The sequence below is a fragment of the Physeter macrocephalus genome, chromosome 21 (assembly GCF_002837175.3).
Source record: "Physeter macrocephalus isolate SW-GA chromosome 21, ASM283717v5, whole genome shotgun sequence".
Classification (NCBI taxonomy): Eukaryota; Metazoa; Chordata; class Mammalia; order Artiodactyla; family Physeteridae; genus Physeter; species Physeter macrocephalus.
The window spans coordinates 118773166-118778945 of NC_041234.1; positions in this window are offsets into that span (position 1 = coordinate 118773166).

Here is a 5780-nt window from a genome sequence, read left to right on the forward strand (position 1 = left end):
ACTGAGTGGTTTCAGCAACAAAAAGCTGCTGTTCCACAGTTCTGGAGGCTGGAAGTTCAAGATCAAGGCACTGGCAGGTTCGGTTTCTCCCGAGGCCTCTCTCCTTGGGTTGCAGATGGCCGCCTTCTCCCTGTGTTCTCAGTCTGTCTGTTGTCTGTGTCCTAATCTCCTTCTCTTATAAGGACACTAGTCATACTGGATTAGGGCCCACCCTAGGGATCTCATTTTGTCATAATCATCTCTTCAAGACTCTATCTCCAAATAACAGTCACATTCTGAGGTACGAGAGGTTAAGACTTCAATATATGAATTTGGGGGAGACACAGTTCAGTCCATACCATACACCCATAAGGATGGCAACGTCTATTTCCGAGGAGAACCTGTGCACGTGTGCACGTGGAGACATACAGGTGTATAGGAATATTCATAACCACATTTTGCTTATTACAAATGTTCACCACCAGTAGAAAGCATTAATAAATTACAGTAGATGCGTACAATCAGATCATATATAGCAGAGAAAATAAATGAAATGCAGTTATATATGCAACAATACCGATTAATCTCAGGAGCATCCTTCTTGGCAAAAAAACCAATCACAGTAAAGTATGCAGTACAGTACAGAGTTCAAAAGCAAATGAAAGTAAGCAATAGGTTGTTTAGATATAAATACAGGTGTTAAATTTAAAGAAAATCAAGGGAGGGCTTCCCTGGTGGCACAGTGGTTAAGAATCCGCCTGCCGATGCAGGGGACACGGGTCCGAGCCCTGGTCCGGGAAGATCCCACATGCCGCGGAGCAACTCAGCCCGTGCGCCACAGCTACTGAGCCTGTGCTCTAGAGCCCGAGAGCCACGACTACTGAGCCCTCGCGCCACAACTACTGAAGCCTGCACACCTAGAGCCCGTGCTCCGCAACACGAGAAGCCACTGCAGTGAGAAGCCCGCACACCACAATGAAGAGCGGCCCCCGCTCGCCGCAGCTAGAGAAAGCCCGCGCGCAGCAACGAAGACCCAACACAGCCAAAAATAAATAAATAAATAAATAAATTAAAAAAAAAAAGAAAATCAAGGGAACAAACAACAACAGCAACAAAATAGAGTAGTGGTTGGCCCTGAGAGGGAAAGGAAAAGGATACATGTTTTAAAAATAAACTGAGTGGTAATTATGTGGCTATTATTTAAAAAATAATTATTAAAAAATAATGTTGAGTCATTATTTTTAAAAATCTTGTACATACTTTATAAATATTTTCTATTTACTCATTATTTTATTTTAAAAATATCTTCAAGAACTAGGCATTTGAAGAATTTTAAGGAAAAAAAGAGCTGGACTTGAACCCATAATGACAATTCTTTACAAATAAACAAACAAACAAACAATGAAAGGATTCTACATACCTTCTCAGCCAACATTCCTTGCTAGGCAGCCTCTAAAATGCTCTCTAAACATCCTCACCTCCTTGTATTTGTGTCCTTGTGTAATCCCCTCTCCTTGAGTGTGGGCCAGACCTAGAGACTCATTTCTAATAAATAGAATACAGCAAGAGTGATGGGATGCCACCTCCAAGATTAAGTTACAAAAAGCCTGCAGCTTCTGCCTTGCTGGCCCTCTCCTGATCTCTCACTCCTTTGCTTCGCTGTGAAGTGGAATGAGGAGACGGAATGTTTGTTGCTTTAGACCACTGAGTTTGGGGGTAATTTTTATGGTGCAATAGATACAAATATAAACTCTGGACTTACCTAAAGTCCTTTCTCAGACTTACCTAAAGAAGTCAGACATCCCTACGAAGCTGTATACGCATATGTGTTGATCATACTCATAACGGTGAAAAAACAAAAGTAACCTAAAAGTTCAACAATAACAGAATGGTTAACTAAATTTTGATACTTTATATAATGTAATATCAGGCAACTAGAAAAACGACAACATACTACAGACATTAACAGCATGATAAGGACTATAAATAACACACTGTGCCCATAAATTTCACTACTTAGGTGAAATAGACGTATTCCTTGAAAGACACAAACTACCAACATTTACTCAAAAAGAAACAGGTAACCAGAAGTCCTACATCTATTAAAATGAATTGAATGGAATTCTGACTTGAAAATCTTCCCACAAATTAAAGCCGCATGAATTCATTTTCAACTTTTATCAAAAGTTTAAGGGATATGTAATACCAATTCTACAAGAACTCTTTGAGAAAATAGAAAATGAGGGGATACTTCTTTAATTATCTTATAATGCCAGCCAGCATTACCCTGACACCAAATCCAGACAAAACAGTATACAAAAACAAACCCCTAAACTAAAACCCAATATTTCTCATGAACACAGTGCAAAAAATGTTCAACAAAATATTAGCAAATCGATCAAGTAATGTGTAAAGAAACCAAGTGATGTTTATTCTGGCAGTGCAAAGTTGTCTCAACATTCAAAAACAAATCAGTGTTATGCATCATATTAAGAGTCTAAAGAAGCAAAACCACATGATCACACATTCATTCATAATAAAACTCTCAGCAAATCAGGAATAAAAGGGAACTTTCTCTTCTCGAACAGGGCATTTACAAAACAAACAAACAAACAATAACAACAACAAGATGCTCCTAACATTATAATTAATTATAAAAGACTGAATGCTTCCCCTCTAAGATTGGGGGCACAATAGGGATGTTCACTCTCATCACTCCTATCCAACATCACACCTGAGGTCTTAGTCAATGCAATAAGTCAAGGAAAATGTATAGAAGCCTTCAGATTGGAATGGAAAAAATAAAGCTGTCTATATTCGCAGGCAACATGATTGTCTATGTAGAAAATCCCAAGGAGTCTACAAAAAAGCTTCTAGAACAGGATATAAAGCCAATATACAAAAAGTCAATTGTATTTCTGTAAAATAGAAGACAAATACAATAAACAATAACAGAAGTATCCATTTAAAAAAAGAAGAACCACATTGGAGTATTCACACCAAATTCACACTAAATTCACACTCAAATTTTAAGACTTACTATAAAGCAGTGGTAATCAAGACAATGTAGTGTTGGTGAGAGGACTGACACAAATCAACTGAATGCAACAGAGTTCAGAAATAACTAGATATAGTCAACTGGTTTTTGACAAGGTACAAAGGTAAAAACCAGCACAAATGGTGCTGGAACAATAATTGGCCATCCACATGCAAAGTAATGAACTTGGACCCATATCTTGCACCACTTACAAAAATTAACCCAAAATTCTTATAGTCTTAAATGTAAAACCCCAAACTATAAAATATCTGGAAGTAAATATAGGAGAAAATCTTTGTAACCTTGGCTTATGCAAAGATCATTTAGATAGGACACACAAAATACAAACCACAATAGAAAAAAACTGATATAATTTATAAATTGGACTTCATCAAAATAAAATTTTAAAAATTGTGCTCTTTGAGAGATAATGTTGAGAGGGTGAAAAGATAAGCCACAGTTAGGGAGAAGATATTTGCAAAGCACATATCTGATAAAAGACAGTGAATCAAACTCATGAAGAACTCTCTAAGCTCATGTGGTAGGCTGAATAATGTCCCCCAAAGTTATCCAGGGCCTAACTCCTGGAATCTATGAATGTCACCTTATATGACAAAAAGGAACTTTGCAGATGTGATTAAATTAAGGATCTTGAGATGGAGAGATTTCCCTGGGTTATCTGGATGGGCCCTAAATGTAATCACAAGTGTCCTAGTAAGAGAGAGGCAGGAGGAAGTTTGACTACAGAAAAGGAGAACACAATGTGTCCGGGGAGGTAGAGAATGGAGTGTTGTAGCCACAAGCCATGGAATACAGGCTGCTACCAGAAGCTAGGAGAGGCAAGGAATGGATTCTCCCCCAGAGCCTTCAGAAGGAACTCACCCTGCTGGTACTTTGATTGACACCTTGACTGCCACTCCAGAAGGCTCAGTTTGGACTTCGGGCTTCCAGAAGTATATGAAAATTTATTTCTGTTGTAAGCTTTTATATATAGGATGGATAAACAGCAAGGTCCTACTGTATAGCACAGAGAACTATATCCAATATCCTATGACAAAACCATAATGGAAAAGAATATTTTTAAAAATGAATGTATATATATGTATAACTGAATCACTTTGCTGTACAGCAGAAATTAACACAACATTGTAAATCAACTAGACTTCAATTAAAAATATGGATAAAATTTAAAAGAATTTATTTCTGTTGTTTTGAGCCATTAAGTGTGTAGTAATTTGCTACAGCAGCCCTAAGAAATTAATACAGCTCAGCAGTGAGCAGACCGCTTAATTAGAAAATGGGCAAAACTTGAACTGACACTTCACCAAAGAATGGCAAATACGCACATGAAAACATGCTCGACATCATTAGTCATTAGAGAAAAAGCAAATTAAAACAACAATGAGATATCATTACATACCTAACAGAGTGGCTAAAATTTAAAAAAGAAATGACCATGTGGGGCAACTAGACTTCTCATAGCTTGGTGGTGGGAATACAAAATGGTACAGACATTTTGGACAACCGTTTCTTATAAAGTTAAACATACCTTTACCATAAACCCAGCAATCCCACTCTTAAGTATGTAATCAAGAGGAAATAAAGACATGCCCATTAAAGAAAGTTGTACGTGAATATGCATAATAGCTTTATTCATGATTACTAAAAGCTGGAAGCAACCCAAGTGTCCCTCAACCAGCGAATGGATAAACAATTGAGGTACATCCATACAATGGAATACTAATTAGCAATAAAAATAATTATTGATGGGCTTCCCTGGTGGCGTAGTGGTTGAGAGTCCGCCTGCCGATGCAGGGAACAGGGGTTCGCGCCCCGGTCCGGGAGGATCCCACGTGCCGCAGAGCGGCTGGGCCCGTGAGCCGTGGCCGCCGAGCCTGCGCGTCCGGAGCCTGTGCTCTGCAACGGGAGAGGCCACAGAGGTCAAAGGCCCACATACTGCAAAACAATAATAATAATAATAATAATAATAATTATTATTATTGATATATAACAATGTGACTGAATCGCAGAGAACATTGTTCTAAGTGAACTAAGCTAGACCAAAAGTCTACATACTCTGTTATTCCATTTATATGATATTCCGGAAAAATTAAAACTGCTGGGATAGAAACCACATCATTGGTTGCTAGGGATCTGATCCGGAGGTGGGAGAAGGCAATTTAACTACAAAGGGGCATGAGAGGACTATTTGGGGTAATGGAAAAATTCACTCTCTTGATTATGGTGATAATTACATGACTATACATTTATAAAAATGCATAGAAATGTACACTTTAAAAGGATGAATTTTACTGTAAGTAAATTATATTTCAGTAAAAAAAAGACAATTTGAAAATTGGTACAAGCACTATGTTGAAAAAAATCTCAATGTAGATCAATGGTTATGGACATTGGAAATTGTCCTTGAATATGTTTAAGTGGGAAAAAAGTTTGCAAAATAGCAATTAATGAGAAAACGACATGTGTGCTTACATATACCCATACATACATACATACGTACACATGTGCATATATTTATATATCTGGAAGAAAATACATAAAAATATTCATGGGTCATCCATGGGTGTTAGGATCTCTCATTCATTCACTCCCTCTGTGATATGTGGCCTTGGAAAAGACATTTTCCCTCTTTGACCTTAATTTTTTCATTAGCAAGGTGACAGAACTGTACTAACATTATTTCTGTCTCAGGGCCTTTGCACTTGCTATTCTTCCCTCACTGTTCTCTTTGTCTGGGACATGG